Source organism: Pantherophis guttatus, chromosome 1 (assembly GCF_059756535.1).
Source record: "Pantherophis guttatus breed Tessera chromosome 1, ASM5975653v1, whole genome shotgun sequence".
In the NCBI taxonomy this organism is placed as follows: domain Eukaryota; kingdom Metazoa; phylum Chordata; class Lepidosauria; order Squamata; family Colubridae; genus Pantherophis; species Pantherophis guttatus.
The window spans coordinates 74,994,631-75,021,156 of record NC_142063.1 but is presented as its reverse complement, the minus strand read 5'-3'; the positions used below and the strand labels follow the sequence as shown (position 1 = coordinate 75,021,156).

At 39.0% G+C, this 26,526-nt stretch overlaps 1 long non-coding RNA gene across 4 annotated transcripts; it reads right to left on the bottom strand.

The window, feature by feature from the left end:
- Positions 1–305: 305 nt before the first annotated feature.
- On the bottom strand, positions 306–25,999 carry LOC117666096 (uncharacterized). 4 transcript variants are annotated; one of them, XR_015733598.1, is made up of 7 exons: positions 19,333–19,391; positions 16,413–16,490; positions 13,499–13,639; positions 10,665–10,798; positions 8,010–8,185; positions 5,085–5,187; positions 306–389 (listed from the first exon to the last, which is right to left on the bottom strand). It is a non-coding gene; the product is annotated as an uncharacterized LOC117666096 (long non-coding RNA). The 4 variants fall into 4 exon arrangements; XR_004591613.3 differs by lacking the exon at positions 306–389 and having other exon boundaries at positions 5,030–5,187; XR_004591615.3 differs by lacking the exons at positions 306–389; positions 13,499–13,639 and having other exon boundaries at positions 5,030–5,187.
- Positions 26,000–26,526: the final 527 nt, after the last annotated feature.

The following is a 26,526-nucleotide window of genomic DNA, read 5'->3' as shown; positions in this document are numbered from 1 at the left end:
ACATTACCCCCCACCAAGCCACACCCACAAAATAAGCCATGCCCACAGAACCGGTAGTAAAAATTTTAGAACCCACCCCTGCTATGTTTGGTATGTGTCTGGTGTCCTCTAACAGGGGCCTGGGAGTTTGAGGGTTCTTATCTGTTCCTAGAGTTCTTCTGGACAGAGAGCTATAATGTTGGTCCTGGGATCTGTTGAAGCCAATATCCCAGTTTAGGAGTCATATCCCCAGTGCCATGCCACTACCTGAAAATCTTGGAAGTTGTTTTCCAACACATCCAAAGTTCCAGTTTGGGCAAAGGGCATTTTTCTGTTTTGCAAAAGTTTTGTGTTTGTTTATTGAAGCAGTTTTATCTGAATCTTCAGCTGGCAAAACTCCCAGATGTATTCTACATAAAATAAATTGCAATATATCATAAAAATAATAATATAACAGCATTAAGATTTCTATTTACACATCCTCAAGAGTTGTCATAGTGATCAATATGACAAAACTATGTCAGTAAAAAAATCATTAATCATTTTTTTCATTAAGGAAAAATCCAAAGACACTCTATCACTATAATTTTATCAAGATTACATGAGTCCCAAAGTCACAAGCAAGTTTTTTGTTCTCCAGCATAATAGTACATCATAACAATCCTTTTAAATCCTCCTAATATACAATAATGTGACTGTGGAGTATTTAATTCCATGGAGATTTAAGGTACTGAACCTATGGGAACTACAATTCTTAAGTATGAAATGGGAAATTAATATATTGCAACAATGACATGCTGCCAAAAAAAATCCCCAGAGTTAAATAACTAAGTTGTTTTATTTACATAGTACATAAACTGAAATACAATGGGAGACAGGGATCTCTCCATAATAATGAGTTGATTTCCTCCCCAGTTATAGAGTGACATTTTCATCATTAATTAAGAATAGCTTTGTGATTAGTTTATAATCTGTATTTGTGCTCAACACACTGCAAAATCCGCTGAAAGAAAACTGGGGAAACCACTGACTTGCTGGATTTATATTCCATTTTTATTCTTTTTACCAACAACTTAAAGCAGCAAATATATCTAATATTCTTTCCTTCTTTGAATTTCCTCCCTAGGTGAGTTGGGCCTAAAGTCACCCAGCTGATTTTCATGCCTAAAGTGGGACTAGAACTCATTATCTTCTGTTTTCTATCCTGGTGCCTTAATCACTAGACCAAGCTGGTTCTATATGTATCTTTTACATATATCCCTACAACTGCAGCATACAGATGCATACAACATTATTTTGGCAGAACACAAAACTTGGGTTCTGTCTATACTATTAATAGTCATAAATAGCTCTTTTAAATTGGCCTCTGATATGTACATTCTCACTTTTACTGGAAGTGAAAGGGTCTGTTAAGAAAAAGAATGTTCAATAAAATCATTATTTGTCATAATGGTGTGTTACAATGAAATGAAATCCAGAGATAATTATTTTCCCATATCACTATCCAGAATTAATCCAAGCTAATAAAAGATTATTGCTTATAAACTGAGCAATGCCTAATCACACAATTTATTTATTTTTTGTTTGTTCAATTTCTATGGCCTCCCATGCGCAGACTCTGGGCAGGTTAAAGTTCAGAAATAAATTACAATTAAACATTAAAAAAACCATTTTAAGGCAATAAAACCAATAAAAAACATCAAACCAGTAAAAACATTAAAAACATCCAATTCAAGATGCACAAGAGCTCATTAGCAATAAAGCCAGGAAACGGAGCCCTTGGGACATTCAGGGCTCCAGGCTCAGGAACATAAACCGGTTTTTAAGGCTTACAAAAAGGCTAACAGAGTTGGGGTCATTCTGATCTCCAAAGGAGGATATTCCATAGAGCAGGGACCACTATAGAATTACATTTCATGTTTGTCCAGTGCTGGGATTCAAATTTTTTTACTACCGGTTCTGTGGACGTGGCTTAGTGGGTGTAACGTGGCTTGGTGGATGTGCTTGGTGGGCGTGGCAGAGGAAGGATACTGTAAAATCTCCATTCTCTCCCCACTCCAGGGGAAGGTTACTGCAAAATCCCCATTTCTTCCCGATCAGCTGGGATTCGGGAGGCAGAGAATAGATGGGGGCAGGGCCAGTCAGAGATGGTATTTGCTGGTTCTCCGAACTACTCAAAATTTCTGCTACCGGCTCTCTAGAACTGGTCAGAACCTGCTGAATACCACTTCTGCGTTTGTCATAAGCTAACTACAATATAAATTAGTCTCTTTCTTTCTCTTTCTCTTTCTCTCTCCCCTTTGTGTGTGTGTGTGTGTGTGTGTGTGTGTGTGTGTGTGTGTGTGAGAGAGAGAGAGAGAGAGAGAGAGAGAGAGAGAGAGAGAGAGAGAGAGAGAGAGAGAGAGAGAGAGAATGCACTAAAGAAAAACATATTTTTAAAAAAGAGAACACCTTTTCTCTTTGATAGTATCTTTAGGGTTTTGAGGATGGCTTGCCTACTGATGCTGAATCTCAGATGTATCATCATCTGACATTTCTCCATGGTCTCTATTGGTAGCTCTATTTTTGTCTCTGTGGACAATTTGAAATTCCTTCTCAGCGTGAAATAAGGAATGATTTAGGCAGACAGAGAAACGATTCATTATTAACCTTGTTATATTTCTGGGTTGCATTCTCTCCACCCTTTCTAATTATTGTATTCTACTTCCCAGCTGATTTGGAGGTTTTTTCCAACCTCCAACCCTTGACGTTCCAAACCATGCTATATTTTCAAGGGTGTTTTGTGATTCTCCCTGCAGAATTTTTAAAAAAGACATTATTTGTACTTCTGCAAACTGCATGATTCCTCAAGTCTGTCATGATCTCTCTTCTGAGCATGAAATCTCTTTTTTTTTTTCCAGCTCCTCTAACCTTCAAGATCTAAACTCAAGGTTATATTCCTTCAATATACAGTAAATCCAGATCTTTTTTCATTTTTTATTTTTTGTGAATGAGTGAATGGTGTTGATAATTTATCATCATCCCCATAACACTGTTCTATTGTGCCAATAGCCTTCTATTTATAAGAAGAATTCTCACAAGAATACCTCAGAAAACATTTTTTTTTAAAAGTTTCTCAGAAATGCCTTCCTGTTCATAATATGGCACTGTGGATTATTCACGCCCAAAAAGATTGAGGTTGGACAATATTAAACTTCCAAGATCCTCCAGATGGTTAAATAAAATGAAAATATACTGCTTATTACTTCAGCTCAGAACCCTGCATAAGTTGCTACCTAACCAATCAACAGAGTCCTTCGCTCAATAGCTTCCTATTCCAATGAGCCGTGGTGGCGCAGTAACTGTGCAGTAACTGCAGGCTACTTCTGCTGACTGCTGAAATCTAACCAGGCTCAAGGTTGACTCAGACTTCCATCCTTCCGAGGTGCGTAAAATGAGGATCCAGATTGTTGGGGGTTGACTCTGTAAACCACTTAGAGAGGGCTGTAAAGCACTGTAAAGTGGTATATAAGTCTAAGTGCTATTGCTATTACTATTTGGAAACCATCTTCACTGAGCCTGATTCATTTTCCTTAGGGCTAACCCTTACTTCACGGGGAGCCCTTACTTCACGGGGCTAACCCTTACTTCACGGGGAGCCCTTACTTCACGGGGCTAACCCTTACTTCACGGGGAACAAGAGATCAGAAATCTTAGAACAGAAGAAGACAACAGAAATTAAACAAAAGTAGGAAATGCATTTACCCCCTCATCACCCTGAAAAGAGAAAAAGGAAAAGGAGAACTGGGAGGCTTGCCAGATGTAAAAGGTGCAAGAGGAATTCCAATGACAGTTTCATTTTCAGCATTAGATTGCTATGGAAAAGCCATCAGTGAAAAGAAATGAATTTGAATAAACTGAGGTAGCCTGGGTCTTGGATGATGTCATGTGTGCATTTTCACCTGTCACACTGCCTCATTAGATTTGTAGTCTTGAATCTTACATGCAGAGTTTCTGCCACAAGCACATTTTGCTCATTAATGCAGTATATCCTGGCACCAATAATTTTAAAGCTAGGCCACCACTGAACTAATCCTTTCCTTAGCTAAAAAGACAAAATAATGAGAACTGAAATTAAAGTAGATAGTTTGCTGGGGAAAATGCTAAAATGAAACATTGGTGGGCACAAAGCAATGATTCTCAACCTTTTATTTCCTGCAGATTACTACATCCTTGTCAAAAATTTTCAAGGAGTGTCATACAAGCTAGAGGTCAACTATGTGGTATGTGCAAGCCCAGTGGAACAGTATCTATAGTATAGATATAGTATAGGTATGTGCAAGCCCAGTAGAACAGTAATTCCCTATAAATTTTTAAAGCTCACAAGTCCACATAGTTGCTTTATGTCATAAGATTTAGGTTAATGCCAGAAATCTTGCAAAACTTTCGGTCTGAATACAAAAATCTTGAAATAGAATAGAACTCTTTATTGGCCAAGTGTGACTGGACATACAAGGAATTTGTCTCTGGTGCATAAGCTCTCAGTGTACAGGCAAACAACATAGTGATAAGTCATAGTTCATAAATCATAAGATACAAACAAGTGATAAATCATAAGATACCAATAGGAGAAGGTAGAAGGAAAGATGAGAAGATGAGAAAGATGAGAAAATGACAAGGATAATACCAATAACAGCCCTACTATTTGGGTAAATATCCTTAGACACAAGACAGTGCTGTGGGAATTAGGTGGTTAGCAGAGTGATTGGCATGTAGGAAGAAACTATCTTTGTGTCTAGGTGTTTCGTCATGTAATGCCTTATAGCAGTGTCCTGAGGGAAGAAGTTGAAACAGTTTATGTCCAGGATGTGAGGGGACTGTAGATATTTTCTCAGACCTCTTTCTACTTCATGCCATATACAGGTCCTCAATAGAAGGCAAGCTAGTTGCAATTGTTTTTTTCTGCAGTCCTAACTATCCATTGAAGTCTGTACCTATCCTGTTTGGTTGCTGTGCCAAACCAGACTGCTATAAAGGTATAAAGACAGACTCAATAAAGTTGGGAAGCATCAAGTTTGACTGATCTTTTAATTTAAAAAAAAAAACAAATTGTTCCCTGCACTTGCCTTTGCAGTTCATGGACATGTGTCACTTGGCCTATTTTCTAGTCTTTAGTCTAGTCCCTGTTTCTGTGGCTCTTCTTTGAATTCTCGTTGCTGGTTTCTTATTCTTCAAGCATGAAAAAGGAAAATAAATAATATGTCAACAACTGTCTCCATCTCTTCTTATATCTATTTCTTTGCTATGCTTTGCTATGCTCTTTTAAAAATGCATTGCCGTGAACACCCAAAACTAGAACATTGATTTTTATTAATAATTCTGACTTATTTTACTTAAAGATGATCTCCTACGTGAATTCTTGAAACAAATTCACCTTTAAAGCTTGGAGTTGTAACAGTTTTTACACAGAGATGTCACACAATTCTTTGAAGTTTTTCCTCAAACAAATAAGCAGGAGAGTTCATTTCCCACTAAAATGAAGAATGGATAGTTCAACTAAGCTAACAACAATGTTGTGGTTTTCTTAGAGAAGTAGAAAAACCTGTTAATCTCAAAAAGTCATGGAAATTTGGCTAGCATTTGTATAAGAGTACAGCCTACTAAATTAAACAGGAAAGCTGTTACTTTAATTTATTGAGAAAGATGAAATCCCTAATGTGTATTTTGCCCAATTTTGGGAAAAACTGGGAATTTTAGGTTACAGTTTCTACAGAACACTTGGGGGAAAAAAGTTAACATAACACAATAATTGAAATGCATTGATTGATATCTGCTCCTAATTATCTGCTTTGCAAAAATAGATATTTGAAGATCTGTAGTCATGAGGAAATATAGTTCTCTTTTCAGCAAGAAAATGGGCCTCTGAGCATGTCTTGGAAATTAGCCTCCTGACTGAAGCAGTGGAGTTGATCTAATCCAACTGCTTCAGAGGGATACTTTCATTGATTTTTTTTTTTCATCAAATTGCTCTTCATATGTTACATTGAGCAAGTCTGAAAGAAAACTCCAAATCTTAATCAACAAATGCTCTGTCTTACAGATTGGCAAAAAAAATCAGAACACAAAATACAAGCTGGGCAGATATGACCTAACAGACGACCCTCACTCTGTCAAAGACCTTGGAGTACTCATCTCAAATGATCTAAGTGCCAGAGCTCACTGTAACACATTGCTAAAAAAGCATTAAGAGTTGTTAACCTAATCTTGCGTAGCTTCTTCTCCGGTAATATTGAACTGCAAATTAGGGCATACAAAACTTTTGCCAGACCAGTTCTTGAATACAGTTCATCTGTCTGGAACCCACACTGCATATCGGACATTAATACAATCAAACGAGTCCAGAGATATTTCACAAGAAGAGTCCTCTAATCCTCTGCTCACAACAAAATACCTTATGCCACCAGACTTGAAATTTTGGGCTTAGACAACTTAGAACTTCGCCGTCTTAGGTCTGACCTAAGCGTAGTACATAAAATCATCTGCTACAATGTCCTACCTGTCAATGAATACTTCAGCTTCAACCAAAACAATACAAGAGCACACAATTGATACAAACTCATGGTAAACCGATCCAAAGTAGGCTGAAGAAAATACGACTTCAGTAACAGAGTTGTTACTGAAGAATGGAATTAGAACTAGTGGAACTAGTGGAATGCACTACCTGACTTTGTGGTTTCTTCCCCAAAACTCGAAAACTTTAACCTTAGACTGTCTACTGTAGACTTCACCCCATTCCTAAGAGGTCTTTAAGGGGTGTGCATAAGTGCACCAGCATGCCTACCATCCCTGTCCTAATGTTTTCTTTTATTCGTATCCATTTCATGTATTTATAATTATGTTTACACTTGTATCTGTCATAAAATACATGCTTGACGAAAAATACAAATAAATTAAAAAAAATTAAAAAGGGGATATCTGCGTCCTTGGGATGTCATCTAAGAAGTGACACCTCCTCCTTGGTGGTGACAATGGCTTTGCTACAGAAAAAGTCTATTGGGAATTGCTCCCTCCTGCTTCCTTTTGGATTTACTTGAAGTGGGGAAACAATGAATTCTGTCCACAGGTGTAATTTTGGTAATTGTGCCAATCAGGAAATGGGCTAGGGTTCTAGATTTAAGCCACCAATCCTTGTTAACAACTACCTGTGTATAGTGTTTGTCATATACAGACTGTTTTCAATTTACAACCTTTCATTTTGTTCAAAATCAGAACAGCATTGAAAATAGTGACTTATGACTGATTCTCACAACCGTTGCAGCCTCCCCATGGTCACGTGATGAAAATTCAGGCACTTGGCAACTGGCATGTACCATGTTTTCCTGAAAATATGACCTATCCCGAAAGTAAGTCCTAACTTGATTTCTACATGTGTGCCCAATATAAGTCCTACCCCCAAAATAAGCCCTAATTAAGACCCCCCTGCCCACTCCAGGGTGCACGGGTAAAAATTAAGCTAGGGTGGGGATGGGGGAGGTGGAGCTGCTCTATTACTTACCTTTGGACAGTTGCAGCCAGGCCTCGCACACCCCAACACCTGCCTTGCTGGTCCATTTCTTCTGCAGACAGCAAGGCTTTCCTGAAGGCCTCTGCAGCCGATAACAGAGTTCCGGATCGATCCAGAGCTCTGTTATCAGCTGCAGAGGCCTTCAGGAAAGCCTTGCTGGCCTCAGAAGAAGTTCCTGAAGGCCTTTGACCGTGAAAAGGAGGCCAGGGGCAATGCACGCAAGTGAGGTGAGTCAGTGGATGATACCACCACCCCAGAAAATAAGACCTGGTGCCATTTTGGGTGGCAAAAAAATTAAGACAGTGTCTTATTTTCAGGGACACATGGTATTTACAATGATTGCAGCATGTGATTTGCAACCTTCCGACCTAGCTCCTGACAAGCAAAGTCGTAAGATTTGCTTAACAACTGCATGACACAATTAGCAACCATCATGATTTGCTTAACAATCATGGCAAAAAAAGTCATATAATCAAGTATGACTTACTTAATGACCGCCTTGCTTGGCAATGGAAATTCTGGTCCCAGCTGTGGTTGTATGTTGAAGATTTTTGCTCTTGAACAGGATGGGCAAACTGGTGCCTCCAAATGTCTTGGACTGTAATTTTTATCATATTCAAGCATGGCTAATAGCATGGGATTCTGGACTGTATTTGAACATTTCTGAAAGATATCAATTTGCCTTTTATAGGAGAGCAAAGTATGTTTTTACCACTATTTATTAATAGCCATTTGATTTGAGGACTGAAAGTTCAACCCCTTAAATAACATGTGTGAAAATACAGAATCACATTTTGTACATTCAGTGCAATTAATGGAGCAATGCGTCAGAAGTTTTTGTCTGTTCATCTTGGTCTGAGAGTATTTTGGTACTTTTTGGAACAGTAGATACATTCCACAAATCCATAAAACTCTTTCAATATTTCGTTCTTTAATAAAGATAAAACTACACATTCCATTTTCCTATTGTACGAAGGAAGGTAAATTCTAGAAGAAAATTAAAAGAGTAGTCCTGGAATGAAAAATATTTGGAAAGTTGGTCACAATTCACTGCCAATTAAAATATGATTTTCTCTGATTCAGGGTTGGCGTTTTGGTTTTGTTGTTTTTTTATATTTTTCACATCGGTTTTTCGAAAGGCACTTAACAACCATCATTTTTTTCTTATGAATTCACTTAGGGAAGCATCTAAGCTTCTTAAGAAAGTGTGTCTTCTTCATGGTTATGCAGAATAACCTTGTTGTTTGCTGTACTGCTGAAAAACTCCCAAATCCTACTGTTAGTAATGGACTAACTTTTGTGAATGCAGACATGGCAAGGCAAAAAGAAACATCTCAAATAATATGCCTTTCAGAGAATGAAGGTAAGTTTTTGATATGATCAGACTGAGGAAGCTGAGAATTTAAGGGACATTTCATCTTATGTATTCCTGATACTTTGTTTCATAATAACATCCACATTTTATACTGTATATTTGATGCTGAATACACTGAAAAAGACCATGACAATTATTCTACAGGTTTGACAGGCACGGATTGAACGTAAATCTATCAGAAATAGCTTTCTTCCCTAGCTGACATTTACACAAAGGTTTTTTTTTAAATTATTTTATTTTATTTTATTTTATTAAATTTTTATACCGCCCTTCTCCTGCTGGACTCAGGGCGGTGAACAGCCAAAAATAAAAACATCACATACAAAATTTAAAATTTTTAAAAGAATTAAACAAATTTTGGCCCAATAAATTTAAAACACCCCAACTAAAATCAATTTACAGTTAAAAATATCTAAGGGGGGATTAAGCCAGCCCAGCTTGATGAAATAAAAAAGTTTTAAGGGCACGGTGAAAAGCACGGAGATCTGGTATCCTACGTATCTCCGGGGGCAGGGCATTCCAGAGGGCAGGTGCTGCCACAGAGAAGGCCCTCCCCCTGGGGGTCGCCAGCCGACATTGTCTGGCCGACGGCACCCTGAGGAGTCCCTCTCTGTGGGAGCGTACTGGCCAGTGGGAGGCTATCGGTGGCAGAAGGCAGTCCCGTAAGTACCCAGGCCCTAAGCCATGGAGCACTTTAAAGGTGGTAACCAACACCTTGAAGCGCACCTGGAAGACCACCGGAAGCCAATGCAATACATTTTTCACTGTATTATATCACATCTTAGACCAGATGTAAAGATAATCCTTACCTTATTACTGTATGAAAATGTATCCCATATATACTTAATTCTGAAACAAGCATACTCTTTTATGAACAGAACTCAGCAACCATGAGAAACATGGAAGGGTTAAATGCTGGATGGCAGTTCTATGGACTGAGAATCTCTGTAGACATTTTCCTGGATGAAAGTTCTTTCGAAGATAAGCAATTCAAGCATATAAAATCTTTTCTGTACTCTCCGTACTAAAGCCCAACATAATCCAAAGAACACATCAATAGCTTAAAGATGCAAGTTTAAGCATGATTTTCTTTTGATTTTTTTCATTATCTGTCATCAAACTGTTATCAATTTTTAATGACCACAGAAATAGATTTTCTCCAGGATAAATTGTTCACCCCATGGTCCTTTGGTCTTCCAATGGTTGACCTGTTGCCACTGTAATTGAGACCATGGATGTAAATTTGCAGCCTGTCAAGATCAGTACAGATGAATCACCAAGATCATTACTAACTCTGAGATTTCAAAGGGAAACTCTGTTTTTGAATCAATGTTCTCATTTATCTCTTTTCAAACTATCCAACATCTTTCTGGATGCAGGTATGACCTAGTTGCCCTTTCTGACTGTGACGTGTCACTGTCTTTTGTTCTCTCTGTTTCTCTCCCTCCCTCCCTCCCTCCCTCCCTCCCTCCCTCCGTCCCTCTCTCTCTCTCTCTCTCTCTCTCTCTCTCTCTCTCACACACACACACACACACACACACACATTTATATGATGTTAAATTCCTTAATTGCATTGCCTTATGAGTTCCTGAAAATGTTTCTGCTGTTTGCAATAGTGTAGTTTTATATGCATTTTGCTGGGCAAACACAGTGAGTACAGCAGTCCACTGCAACAGTCTGCAAGTTTCGAATGCCTTATCAAAACTATAAATATTACTGAGAAGAATATTGCCCAGCTATTGAAAAATTAATATCTAGTATCCTTACCGACTCCAAAGATGTCTTATTTCTGTATATACTTCCAAAACCATACTACTGAGAATAGCAGCTAATGTATGTTGCTGTCTGGTGTTTTCTTTATCAGTAGCAAAGAAATCTTCTTATGCCCTCCATTAAGTTATCTGGATAATATAAAGGAAAACAGATAAACTCTAAAAATAGAAGATGAAGATAAAGCAGCATCAGAACATGATACTCAAGAGAAAAAAAGGAGATGAGCTGTAAAGAGAAAGCATGCATTTAAAACTGGGGAAAAAAGAGAAAAGAAAAAAAAAGAAAACCTTCAGTTGGTTTTGAAAAGACCATAATGTAATTCACAGCTGAACTTTTAGAGGGAGCATATCCACTTAGAGGGCCACCCATTAAAGTTTTTTTTCCCTCCATCCTCTTCCAGTCCCAAGAAAATGAGATTACAAGAGTCGACCTGTGCAGGGAGACATGTGAAGTGAAGCAATTTTTCAAACAGCAATAGCAATAGCACTTAGATTTATATAACACTTTTACAGTGCTTTACAGCCCTCTCTAAGCGGTTTTACAGAGTCAGCATATTGCCCCCAACAATCTGGGTCCTCATTTTACTGACCTTGGAAGGATGGAAAGCTGAGTCAACCTTGAGCTGGTGAGACTTGAACTGCTGGCAATTGGCAGTCAGCAGAATTAGCCTGCAATACTGCATTCTAACCACTGCACCACCATGGCTCAAAAATCTAAGCAAAACCTTTCCTTTCTGGGCCAGTTATTTGAAACAAACAAACAAACAAACAAAAAACATGAAAAGAAAGAAATTCAGAATATATGGACATGGCTTCAAAAATAGCAATGACACTTAGACTTATATACCGTTTCACAGTGCTTCACAGCTCTCTCTAAGCAGTTTACAGAGTCATCATATTGCCCCCAACAATCTAGGTCCTCATCTTACTGACCTCAGAAGGATGGAAAGCTGAGTCAACCTTGAATATCATCCCTTTCCCTTTTTCATTCCTCTTTCTTTAGTACATATATCCAACCATTCCCATTCCATGAATATATGCATTCAGACAAGACATACTTGTACTAGAGGTGGGTTTCAGCAGGTTCTGACCAGTTCTGGAGAACCGGTAGGGGAAATTTTGAGAAGTTTGGAGAACCGGTAGTAAAAATTCTGACTGGCCCCGCCCCCATCTATTCTCTGCCTCCCAAGTCCCAGCTGATTGAGAGGAAATGGGGATTTTGCAGTAACCTTCCCCTCTGTTCTGCCCCAGCTACGACCCCAAAGAACGCAGCACACACAAAGTCTGTACAAACCTTAGTTTACTAAATTAAATCAGTTTTTTTTTTCAAACAAAGGCTGTTAATTAACTTTCTTAACAGCCTACAAGAATCCAAAGAATAAATAATCGTAATCTTACTATGGTTGGCAGAAAGCCCAGAAGCAATTTGCAGAGAACTAAGATCAAGACGCGAAGGAGAGTGAACGAAGTTGTTCCCTGCAAATTCCCTCAGTCATCGTCCTTCCTTAAATAGGCTAAGGGCCAATTAGCCCCAAGCCTTACTCTCGAGGAGACCTCCTTCTGAGGAGCCACTTCTGCCTTTTGGCAGCTCTGCGCACCCATGCATCGAGAAGAGGCTCCTCCTCTTCTTCCTCTTCACTTATGGGAACTTCTGGAGGTTCTGAAGGTCCTGGCTGAATCCCCACCTCTGGCACCACATCTTCTCCAGCCTCCTCATTGTCTGACTCGAGTGCCAGCTGCACAGGCTGCTGGCGTAGCACCACACCAGCCTCCTCACTGTCAGAATCAGCTACTAGCTGCACAGGCCGCATACGGGCCACAACACCCTGGAGTGGGATGGGAATGGAGATTTTATAGCATCCTTCCCCTGCCATGCCCACCAAGCCATGCCATGCCACGTCCACCAAGGCACACCCACAGAACCGGTAGTAAAAAATTTTGAAACCCACCACTGATATGTACCCATCCAAACTTATAAGAACTTGTTCTTCTTCTTCCATGGTAACTTGGCCAAACACTGCTGGAAATGCTGAGGGAAGAACTGCATTTGTAAGTAACATTAATGCAGGCACAATGTTTTCCATAAGCCTTCTATCACTGTGTGCTAAAGCTCTTCTTGGCTATAATTCTTGGATATCAAGAATTGTGGATTTTCCAGGCATGTGGATTGGTTAAAAGAATAATTATACATTTTTGGAAGACAACTTCTGCACTTGATTTGCAACCATGGGTTGTTTGTCAATATCTGAATTGTCACCTTGACAAGGAAGCAGGGAAGTAAAATGTTCAATATAGCCAAGTCTGGGGTATTTTCTTCTTTTTATAGTGTACTCACCATTGCTAACATTGTGCAATGCATGTTTGTTCTTTGCTTGATCCATTTATTCTCATAAAATAATGGGAAAAATGGTGTATTCTGCAATCAGTTGAGAAGGAAGCAGTAATTTAGGGGGATTTAGGCAAATACAATGGGCAGCATTTAAGGTTTCTATGAATTACCTATACTGTTTTGTACTGAATATTAAAATCATGAAGTTTTTTTTTTATGGGTTTGAACATTACTAGAAAAAGTAATACGTATTTGTACTGTTTTCAGGTTATCATTTCAATAATAATTGAAAGTATACATTGAAATATGAAGTTGAGCAACATACCATTCTGTTGTGATTAAGAAATCTTCAAAGAAAACAAAGCTTGTTTTTCAAAGTGTTGGAAAAACAAGCTTTTACAGCAAAATGATACAGTTCCTTGTCACCCCAAGCGTTGAACTGGGAGATTATACCATCTCCCGTCACAAAACCTCAAGGTCTTTTTGAACCATGTAACCACCTGAAGCAAGCTTCCGAAGATTAATGCTGTAATGCTTGGAGACTTATTCCAATGAAAGCTCTTGAGAGCCTGTTCCACTGCAGCTTAAGGTTATAGGCTGATTCAGTTGACTTCTCTTGTCTTTTCACAGCTAGCAGTGACCTGGAGCAATTCAGAATACACGTGTGCCAATCAAAACAAAACCAAACAAATCCTCCACGTATTTAAAATTCAAAAGAATATTTCTGAAGGGCGGTGGGGAAGAAGCATTTTCTGGTTTGAAATAGGGAATAAAACATCTTCCAGGAAAAAAAAAATCTTTATTATTCAAAAAGATTTGCTTTCACCTTTATTCTTTTCTTAAACAAGGTTTAGGAAACTTGATTAACATGAATGTGCAATGAAATTCATTTTGTCCATTAGGCCCAGAGGGGATACATAAGAAGCAATCGACAAAGAACACTTAGTTACAAAGGGTTAGGGAGCTGAAAAGGATAGTCATAATTTCCCAACACTGTAAAACAATGTTCAGAAAGTGTTTCTCATGGTATTGTTCTTTAATAAGATTATATATACCAAAACCCACACTAGTTATTGGAAAACAACGTTGTTTGTATTTTTTTTTCCTGCCCCAAAGCCACTGAGACACAGAGATAATTACACGATCAGTTTTAGTTAGGGCAAGAGGGGAAAAAGGAAGGAATACTTAAGTTTTATTGTAAATATTTCATTTAATCATTTAAGCTGGTGTTTATTATTACTTAAGAATAACATGTTTTTACATGTTTTTACAATCACAGTTGAGCCCCAAAATTTATGTTGCTAAGTGAGATGTTTGTTAAGTGAGTTTTGCCCCATTTTATGACCTTTCTTGACAAAATTGTTGAGTGAATCGCTGCAAGTTGTTAAATTAGTTACATGGTTGTTAAGTGAAATTATTTATTTATTTTATTTATTAGTCATATTTCTATGCCGCCCACTCTCCGAGGACTCTGGGCGGCTTACACCAAAGACAGTATACTAAATAGCATATTGCCCCCAACAATCTGGGTCCTCATTTTACCCACCTTGGAAGGATGGAAGGCTGAGTCAACCTTGAGCCGGTGAGATTTGATCCGCTGATCTAGCAGTCAGCTGAAGTAGCTGCAGTACTGCACTCTAACCACTGCGCCAACTCGGCTCTCAGTGAATCTGGTTTCTCCATTGATTTGGCTTGTCAGAAGGTCATTAAAGGAGATCAAATGACCCTGGGACACAGCAAACATCATAATTATGAATCAGTTGCCAAGTGTCTGAATTTTGATCACATGACCATGGAAATGTAGCAACAGTTGTAAGTGTGAAACAATGGCCATGAGTTACTTTTTTCAGTTCCTTTGTAACTTCGAATGGTCTCTAAATGAACGATTGTAAGTCGAGAACTATCTGTACTAATATTAAACATTAATGAAGTGCCTTAAAATTTGATTGTGAATAGAAAAGTCCATTTAACAGACTGGATGCCTGTTGTGGCCCGTACACGGCCTGTGTAGCTAGTAGCTGATTCAGACAGTGAGAAGGCTGGTGTGGTGCTGCGCCAGCAGCCTGTGCAGTTGGCACTCGAGTCGGACAATGAGGAGGCTGGAGAAGATGTGGTGCCAGAGGCGGGGATTCAGCAGGGCCTTCAGAACCTCCAGAAGCTCCTTTAAGTGAAGAGGACGAAGAAGAGGAACCTCTTCTCAATGCACGAGCGCGCAGAGCTGCCAAAAGGCAGGAGTGGCTCCTCAGAAAGAGGTCTCCTCAAGAGTAAGGCTTGGGGTTAATTGGCCACTTACTTAGCCTATTTAAGGAGGAACACAGACTGAAGCAATTTGCAGGGAACAACTTCATTCACATACCTTCGTGTCTTTTCTTGCTTATCTTATCAGCTTCCTACAAATTGCTTCTGGGTATTCTGCCAACCACAGTAAGCTTTCAGTATTATTCTTTGAATTCTTGGCGGCTGATAATGCAGTTAATTAACAGCCGTTGTTGTAAAAAACTGGTTTATTTAATAAACTAAGGTTTGAACGGACTTTGTGTGTGCTGCGTTCTTTGGGGTCCGTAGCTGGGGCAGAACAATGCCACAGGTTATCCACTCTGCAGTAGTGGGCTGATGCCGGTTAAGACCAGTTCAGGTGAACCGGTAATTGCGACCTGCGGGTACTGCCCACCCATCTGGGTGTAATCCCGTCCTATATCGCTGTGTTTTGTGACGCCGCACGCATGTGTGGATGCATGCGCACATGCACACTGACACTTCCGGTTTCTGGGCGAACTGGTGATTACAGTATGTGACGCCCACCCTACCTTCTATCTGAAGCCCTCACTGCTATTGGAAAGATCCTGAAAGGCTCAAGGTTGACTCTGCCTTCCATCCTTCTGAGGCAGGTAAAATGAGGACCCAGACTGTTGGGAGCAATATACTGCTAGAAGAATTAGTTTGAGATGAAAGGTCACAGACTCCAGCAAAATATCCTTTAGAATTTCCTAATTGACTGCTATTCTGGACACTCTTTTTAGGTATAAAACCAAGTCCCAAGAGTTTCTGCTGGAGATCACAGCATGACATTTTATAATGTTTAATGCAAGCATTGCAGTTCACTGTTCTCTTTCATCACTGAACAGAATATTATGTTCTGAAAGAAGTCACCTTCTGCTTAATGGTGTGAATGAATTAATACGCACATCAGTTGGAGGAGAGGAACAAGCAGATGTGTAAGAAGCAACAGAACGTGAATTTTCTGCAGTCGAGAAATCCATTAACAGAGTTACACAGATTACAGCATGAAACCAAAAAAAGATGTCAGTTAACATTAACCTTTATTTAATGTAACTGCTATAATTGTAAAACTTTTTTTAAAAAATGGTGCCCTATAGATCTTATCTCTGAACACTCAAACCTATTTGCACATACCTTGGGAAGACACCAGAGGTATCATATCAAACTAATATGGAATCTTTAAGATTCTTTTCTTTCATTTCATCTGGTCCCCTGGAATATAACAGAGAAAGGGAGCACAGGCAAAATCACATCAGATACCTATACAATTAGCACACTTCTCTCTATATACTAATGACTGCATCTCAAAAGATCCCTCTGTTAAAGTATTGAAATTTGCAGATGATACAACAGTGATTGGTCTCATTTGAGACAATGATGAATCTGCATACAGACGGGAGGTTGAACAACTAGTCTTGTGGTGCAACTGGAACAATCTTGAACTAAACACACTCAAAACCGTAGAAATGGTGGTAGATTTTAGGAGAAACCCTCCTATACTACCACCTCTTACAATACTAGACAACACAGTATCAACAGTAGAGACCTTCAAGTTTCTCAGTTCTATCATATCTCAAGACTTAAAATGGACACTTAACATCAAAAATGTCATCAAAAGAGCACAACAAAGAATGTTCTTTCTGCGCCAACTCGGAAAGCTCAGACTGCCCAAGGAGCTGTTGATTCAGTTCTACAGAGGAATTATTGAGTCTGTCATCTACATCTCTATAACTGTCTGGTTTGGCTCTGCAACCAAACAAGACAGACACAGACTTCAATGGATAATTGAACTGTGGAAAAAACAATTGCTACTAACCTGCCTTCCGTTGAGGACCTGTATATTGCACAAGCCAGAAAGAGGGCTGTGAAAATATCTACAGACCTCTCACATCCTGGACATAAATTGTTTCAACTTCTACCCTCAAAATGATGCTATAGGCCAGTGCACACCAGAACAACTAGACATAAGGACAGTTTTTTCCTGAATGCCAACATTCTGCTAAACAACTAATTCCCACAACACTGTCAAACTATTTAGTAAGACTGTATTACTATTATTCTTCTCATCTTTCCTATTACCTATCTCTTCCCACTTATTACTGCATGACTGTAACTTTGTTGCTTGTATCCCTACCATTTATATTGATATTGATTGTTTCCTAGTATGATTTGATTGCTTATTTAGTAACCTATGACTATCACTAAGTGTTGTATCTTATGATTCTTGATGAATATTTTTTTTCTTTTTATGTACCCTGAGAGCATATGCACCAAAGACAAATTCCTTGTGTGTCCAATCACACTTGGCCAATAAAGAATTCTATTCTATTCTATTCTATAGCTGTTCTTATTATCGTTCAACTGCCCAAATGATCAGCATTAGTTTCTATGGAAACTACTTCAGCTTCAACCACAGCAATCCACGAACAAATAATAGATACAAACTCAAGGTAAACTGCTCCAAACTCAATGGCAGAAAATATGACTTCAGTAACAGAGTGGTCAATGCCTGGAATGCACTACCCGACTCTGTAGTTTCTTCCCCAAACCCCCAAAGCTTTAACCTTAAACTGTCTACTGTTGGCCTCACCCCATTCCTAAGAGTCTGTAAGGGGCGTGCATAAGTGCACCAGCATGCCTACCATCCCTGTCCTAATATTCCTTTTTACTCTTACTCTTTTCATGTATTCAAATTATACTTTTACCTGTTATCTTATATATATTTGACAAACAAACAAACAAACAAACAAACAAATGGACAGAACTATATGACACCAAAGTATAAAATAAAATGCTGTCAGCCCATCTCCAGTCAATGCCAACTTCTAATTTTACATGTTACAATATGAGATTACCTGCTGATATTTTAAATGCTTTCCCCAACTAAATGTTCTCCTGAGGTATCTTTAAGTGTCCCCAGAATTCCTACCTAGGAGGATGAGATTGAAATCGACTGATTTAGATTGATGTGCCCAAAAGTGGCTATAAGAATGATCTGGAATTTAAAACTGGAGTCAGTACAAGAGGTAGTTGCCCAATTGCCTCAATTGAACCAATATTAAAATGTACTGGCTGACAAAAAAGAATATGTAGCTTACTTAATGTGATCTTGAGATAATAAGGGTATCAAAGCTTATGTAAGAAATGGCTATTCCCCCTCCCCCTCATCTTTATTATTGAGAAAATTATACTATTTGATATCCCTTTTCCATAACAATTTCTCCTTTCTAGTGTCAGGGAAAGGGCACTGAAGTTAGCAGAGAAAATCCAATTCCTGCAGGAAATCCTGATTTTAGAAACCTCCAAGAAGAGGTGACCAGAAGGGACTCTGAATTTTACCTTGAAATCTCTTATAGCAATTGCACTTATATGCCACTTTGCAGTGCTTTACAGCTCTGTCTAAGTGGTTTATAGAATCAGTATATTGCCCTCAACAATCTGGATCCTTATTTTACTGATCTTGGAAGGATGGAAAGCTGAATCAACCTTGAGCCGGTCAGGATCTAAATGTTGGCAGTTGGCAGAATTAGCCTGCGATACTGCATTCTAATCACTTCACCATCAGGGCTCTTTCTATTTGTCTTTAATAACAAATAATAATAACATGTATGAACACAATGTCCACGTTTCTGCAGATCTGCTGACACTATACATGCTTAGTGTGGTGGAATTAAGTAATTGTTTTAAAATACCAACAGTTCAATTTCATGAATGGTTTGGATGAAGATCTGTTGGCAGACTGGACTTGGGCACATCATGAAGATTTGGATAGCAGGAACACATAAGAAGATTACTTTTAAAAGTGACATCCAACCCAATGTATTTCTTTGTAGGGAAATCATAATGCCCTTCTTGAAAATATTTGTTTGCTTCTATTATAAAATCCTGAATCTCAAAACCAATCACTACCCATCAGCATTGGCACCCAGGAAGGTCAAACATGTAAATAAAATCTTTGGGATTCTCTATAATAGTATAAAGGGAAAGACTATCCCATCACAGCATTTAGAGATCTCGCAATTTCAACCAAACTTGATACAAACAGATGACTTACTCTCTGGAAAGAAATACTGTGGGGGTAAGACACACCTAACACCCCTCGGGATGTGCGTTCTGTTAAGATACAGCCTGTTGAGCCTTAAAATGGCTTCTCCTGTACAGCACAGTGGAGTTGCCATGGTAATGGCTTCACAATACTCCACAAGGGGGCTCCCTCTGGTAAGGGGGGAAAGCTAACATTAGAAATTACATTTGGTCCAGACATTTTCAACAAGGCTTTGATTATTCTTGAGGACAAATATATGGCCATGATCAATAAAACATTACTGCAATTCGGGCTGCCTCAGTGGTGGGTTGCCTCCGGTTCGCACTGGTTCTATAGAACCAGTAGTAAAACCGGCGGGACGCTCCACCCACCGACCTCAACGTCATCAAAAGGCTTTTGCGCTTATGCAGAAGAGCACGCGTGTGTGGAGCGAAGCGCGCGTGCGCATGCAGCCCCACTGCAACATCCAACAGTTTAGTGCATATATCGCAGACAAGAAGCCACTGCTAAATCAAGATCAGAAAAAAGCATACCAAATTATCATGGATCAGCTAGCAAAACAACAAGGTGGTATTATTTTCCTTGACGCTTCTGGGGGCACAGGGAAAACTTAATTTAATTCTCACTGAAATCAGGGCTCAGGGTGAAGTTGCTCTTCCTGTCTAATACAGGATTGGGATAAATAAATACCTGGGCAATGCCGGGTTATCAGCTAGTATAAGATAAAGTGGCAGATGGTTACCCAACTTAATAGGAAGCAATGCAAAGCCCATTTCAATAAAGACTTCCATCTCTAAATATTTAATGGATTAGCCCCCAATAGTTAAATAAACTCATTCAACAAGACAGTCAATATTGACAAAGATTTCTACTACAAAACAGGCTGTTATTTCTACATTTCTTTAAATGCTTGAAGTGCATTAATATGCAGTCATCAGTAATGTACAAGGGTGCTGCTGGAGTGATGGGAGGGATAAGGGGGAGGTACAGCATATATAACAGCCTAGAACTATTTTATTGTACTAAATAAGGGAGTCAGCAGGACAAAGTCTTTCTTCTTTAAGGCTTGAACATTCATGAAATCAGCAGATCAGACACAAGGAGAGGGCTACCTGAAAATTAATCTTATATAATGGGCAGAGGAAACAAAACTTCCGTTAAATGGAATGGACTTTGTCCATACAGAGGAAGTAACATGAACCAAACCAGAAAACAATAACTATTCCAATAAATAGTTCTAATTTCTAATTCTAATAAAAATACTTATATCTTGCAACTTTCCTTTCCTTTCCTTTCCTTTCCTTTCCTTTCCTTTTCCTTTCCTTTCCTTTCCTTTCCTTTCCTTTCCTTTCCTTTCCTTTCCTTTCCTTTCCACTGTTCCCTTTCCCCTTTCCCTTCTTTTCTTCCCTTCCCTTTGCTTCCTTCCCCTCCCCTGCCTCCCTCCCTCCCTATTGTCATCTGAATCTTGCCTTTTGCTTTAATTATGAAAAGAGAATAATTTAACAATGAAAACCAAGAAAGCCCGTGGACTCCTGCCTAGAAGAGAATTAATTAAAAATCTATATTTTGGACAAAGATTCTCTATCGATATTGAAGCAGTCCTTAAAATGCCCTGCAGCAATTTAGTTCTTTCTGATATTGGCATAGCTGATGTATCTTCATGGAGGTTAATGATTTCAGAAGTGCTTACATTCAGAATACTTAAATAATCATTCTAGTATCATAAGAATGTGGGTCACAAGAATCCTTTGGCTCAGATAATCTTGCTGATTGTTCATAGATTGATGAGGAACGAGAGAAGAAGCAAAGCATTAGTATTAATTTTAAATGATAATTGGAAAACAGTTCATTAAAAAGATAAATATAGAGCCGCAGAACTCTTGGAGGCAGTGTTCTGATTTAATGAAAGTGGATCACCTCAACAAAGTAGATTCATAAACTGAAACAAGAACCCAATTCAGGGTAAAGAACTGAATCAACCCTTTGCATTTTCCATTGCTTCTGGATCACCATATAGGCATTTCCACGCAGGGGGGGAGACTGATGGGGGGACTGAATATTATAATTGGGTCTCTGACCTCAACAGGAATACAGAATAACAGAATTGGAAGAGACCTTGACTTGGAGGTTTTCTAGTCCAAGCTTTGGTCAAGTAGGAAACCCTATAACTTTTCAGAAAACGTCCAATCTCTTTTTTAAAACCTCCAGTGATGGAGTATCCATAACTTCTGAAAAGAAGCCATTCCACTAATTAATTGTTCTCATTATCAGGAAATTTCTTCTTAATTCTAGGTTGGATTTCTCATTGTGATCATATTACAAGCAGCTGCTTTTAATATGATCACAAAGGTTGTTAATATAAAGCAGAAAGAGTGTTGGTCTTAGAACCAATAAGGGGCAATAAGCTGACTTTGTATAAATATACAAAAGTATGAAGGCTATTGCTTAATGCATTGTAAGCCACCCTGAGTCTCCGGAGAAGGGCGGCATATAAATCAAATTTAAAAAAAAACAACCCGCTTCCTTGGGGAACACCACTGTTAACTGCTGCAGGGTTTGATATAGCGTTTCCAATTTTAACTACTTGATGCCTGTTTGATAGGAATGTAGCTATCTACTTGTGCAAAGATCCAGAAATGCCATAAGAACTTAGATTTAACCGAAGTTTGTCATGTACCACTGAATCAAAGGCTTTGCAGAAGTGTATGTAGATTGCATCTATTGCTTTACCCTGGTTGAGTTGGGAGGTCCAAATGTTTTTGCAGTGTATGAGTTGCAGATTACATGACAAATTTTTCCTGAAATCAAAATGTTACTCTTCCTTGTATTAATGAGATGTAATGAGATGTTATACATCTGTGGTGGTCCTTCTAGTGCAGTTGGGGGGGACTCAACTCATCTTTTATCAATCTGAGTAAGACTAGGACAAATCTTACTTTAAAATTTTAATTAATTAGGATAGACTTAAGTGAGTGATGGTTAACCTTTTTGATGCCGAGTGCCCAAAGTGCACACATGTGTGCATGCCCAAACCCCCAAAATGCAATGTGAGTGCCCCCCTGTGCATGCACCCCGTCCCCGCACATACATCCCCACGCATGCGCCCTGCCCCCCCCCCCCCCACATGACCTGTTTTGGCTTCCAAGTTGGTGCAGGAGGTTTTCCAGGCCCAAAACAGGGCCTGGAAAGCCTCCTGCACCCCCCCATGCTTGCGCCCCTCCCCCTGCATGTGCGCATCCCCTGCATGCACCCCACCTCTGCGCATACATGGCAGAGACCCAAAGACCAACTGGCGGGCAGGAGGCACACGTACATGCGTAGTGGGGCAATAGCTGGGCTGGGGCAATGGCTGGCATGCCCACAGAGAGAGCTCTGTGTGCCACCTGTGGCACGCGTGCCATAGGTTTGCCATCACAGGCTTAAGTCGTTGACAGCGTTTACTAGCATTTATATGTACTAGATCAATTCACAAGCTTTTATACTTTATACTGACCTTCCTGGCACCTCACACAGACAGTGATTAGAGGTAGCAACAGGAGAAATCAATTAGCATTCTTCCAGATTATGCAAGTGTAGCACCCCAGGAAAGGAACTAGAAAACTGTTCTCTTTTTAAACAACTTCTGAAATGTTTAAATTGGTTAAACTGTGGGGAGGTTTACTATCCCTCCCAAACCTCTCAAAATTTAAAAAAATATGAAATGATGGCCCTACCAATTTGAGGACTTCAATTAGAGTATTAGGTTGTGTGTGTGCAAACTTTACTAATTTTTGGCTTACATGTACCAGTAACCTATAACCATTTGTTTAGTGACTGTTCAAAGTTACAACAGCACTGAAAAAAGTGACTGTTTTTCCTACTTACAACTGTTGCATCATCCCCATGGTCACATGATCAAAATTCAAGCACTTGGCAATGGGCACATATTTATGACAACTGTCCTGGAGTCAGGTGAATACCATTTGTAACCTTCTGACCAGGAAAATCTGGGAAGGCCAGATTCACTTAACAACGACATGATATAATGCCTTGCATCCAGTTTTGGTCACCATGATGTAAAAAAGCTGTTGAGATGCTAGAAAGAGTGTAGAGTGTAGAGAAGAGCGACGAAGATGATTAGAGGACTGGAGGCTAAAACATATAAATAATGATTGCTGGAACTGGGTATGTCTAGTCTGATGAAAAGAAGGATTAGGGGAGACATAATAGCACTATTCCAATATCTCAGGGGCTGCCACAAAGAAGAGGGAATCAAGCTATTCTCCAAAGCACCTGAGGATAGGACAAGAAGCAATGGGTGGAAACTAATCAAGGAGAGAAGCAACTAAGGAGAAATTTCCTGATAGTTAGAACAATTAATCAGTGGAACAACTTGCTTCCAGAAGTTGTAAATGCTCCAACACTGGAAGTTTTTAAGAAGAGATTGGATAACCATTTGTCTGAAGTGGTGTAGGGTTTCCTGCCTAAGCATGGGGCTGAACTAGAAGACCTCCAAGGTCCCTTCCAACTCTATTATTGTATTCTATTCATTTAACAATGACAATAATTTGCTTAACAACTGTGGCAAAAAAGATCCACAAATGAGGCTAAATTGTATTGCCTAGCAATAGAAATTTTGGTTAGAAATCAAGAATTACCTGTATATACTTATGGTTTAAGTGAATGTTCTTCATATTCAAAAATGTAATCTGATCAATGGTTAAACTCTGCATTTAAGGTCCAAAACAAGCTTCTACTTATTAGCTTCTACTTATTAGCCTGCACAGTCTGCATGTTTTCTTGCTAACTCCAGGATGTTGAGATCCCACTTAAACTGTCTCAGTGTGCCAACTCTATTATTGATGCCAACAGAAATTCTAATAATGCTCAGAAAAAAGCATCCATGTCTTTGGATCAAAACATGGAATGGAAATAGTCTTCCTGAGTTCCCATTTCAAAATAGAGTCTGTAAAATTTGTAATGTAATGCCTTTCATTTGTATAAAGCAATTATGCAATGATATATACTATAAGACAAATGTCTTTGAAAAATGAATCATATGAAATCATAGCCACAAAGAGAACAGATACAGTTCATAAATTAATTCTTCTAGATTATATCTTCTTCTAGATCTCCTTGAAAAACATGAGGCAAGTGAATTATATGAGCAATAATTTTACTTTGGAAAATAACTGAATTAAAAAAAACCTTAAGTGGGTAGACTTGGATGGAGCAAATTTATATTTGGTTATTATTAGATGATACTATCAATCTTGGTACATCAAGTATCTTGACCTCCATCTAAGGTCCAGAAACATTTTGCCCAAAGAATCTGGGTAAAGAATCTTGTTGTTTACTATGATGAACCATTTTAGTTTAAATTGTTCAGAACTGTTTATGGTCAAAGACAAGCCACAGAACCAATAATAAATTAGTACAGGAGTGATGATTGATACATAAAAGCTCCTTATACCATGTCAGTTCTATGCTCCATCTAATCTATCACTGACAATGACTCCTCAAGGCCTTTGGCAAATTTCCCAATACTGCTACTGATTTTATTTTTTAAATTGGAGATGGCAAGGATAGAAGGTAGGACTTATTGCACAAAACAGCTAGAACTTGTCTAGTTTGGAGTATTAAGCTACAATAAAAGGAAGGGGGAGAAGGAATGCATGAAGACCCACATAAATGGAAGTCATTCAATAGATCTCAGTCAATAGCATGTACAACCTATCTACAACTACTCAAAAAATGGTGTACTACTGGTTTAGTTGGTCAGAATTAAATCTATGTTCTGACGAACAATTGTGACTACAACTAAAGTTGAAAATCATGTGTGCTGATTTAAATAAAAAAGCAAAAAAAAAGTTAACTGGAGCAGCAAAAGTGAAGGTGGCCAAGAAGTGTGCTGTCAGGCATGCCTCCATTCAAAACTCAAGAAAGGAAAACCCCAGCTCCATGTATGTAGGGAAAGGTACTTTTACTGAATGTGAACAGATAGCAACGAAAGAAAAGCAAGATCTGAAGCAAAAGGCCTGAAGGTTACATATTGAAAGTATCCCCAAATCCCTCCCCCAAAGACCCAGGGTAAATGTCCAATCCCCATTCCAATTGGTGTCATGTGGGCAGCATCTTCAGGTGTTTTCGTCCATCTGGTATTCCAGGATAGTTGACCTTGACTGAGCATAAATAAGACCATAGAGCTGCGCAGTAGAACATAGGAGCAATCCTCCCTATTTGTTCACATAGGGCAACTCTCTCCAGCTCACATCCCACACCCAAATGCCAACCTTCCTCCCCACCCGTTACTATGGCAGCCTATAGCAAGCAAGCATCATAGAGGCTGACATGTGCAATACTACCTGGAGTAGGTTCTTGTAAAGGAGTAGATCTCAGAGAAGGTATGAGAGAATTTTTAAGGGGATACATGGAGGAGAGATTGCATAGTCCTAAAATTGAAGGAAGTGTTGAAAAATAAATTCAAAGTAACCGTACCTTGATTTTGTTTAGTATAAGATGGGATAAAAAGAAACATGGACAGGCTTTCAAGATTCTCTTATTCCTGGAATCTATTTCTTGACTTGACCTACTTCAAGGGCTGTCATCAATCCTGAAAACCCCATTACTCTCTCATCAGAGAGGCATCAAAATCTGTTTCACAGACCTGCATTGTGATGATGAATCCTCAAGGTTGTCTATAGAACAAGTTGCCAAGATATTGCTACAGCATCAATAGCAAGCGGATATACAAACAACAACTGGCATTTTTTGTGACAGGTGAACCACAAGAATTTTCTACAGATACCAAAGTCACCTTTGCTCTTAATCTGATAAAAGAAGGGCAGCTAGATAGATCATACCTCACATTGAAGGCAATGGACCATTGTTGGACATTTTCCAGAATTTAGAACAAGCAGAAAAGGTAGGAGAGTCAGTCCATTGTCCATTGTCCTTGATTACATTCCTAGCCTGTCTACAAAGGCAAGAGAGGAGACTACTATAGTTCTGATGGGAAGATGATGCAAAGGAATTTAGAGCTGCTCTTGGGAAAGGACAGAGTAGGTTGTAGAAGGAACCCTTGGAGAAGTCCTTAATTTGAAGAAAGCACAAGAAAAAAAATCTCAAAGTAACCATACCTTGATCTTTTGTTTAAAATGGGTCCGAGAAAAATTTGGATGGGCTTTCAGGAATCTGTATTCTACCGCACTACAATGAAGAGTG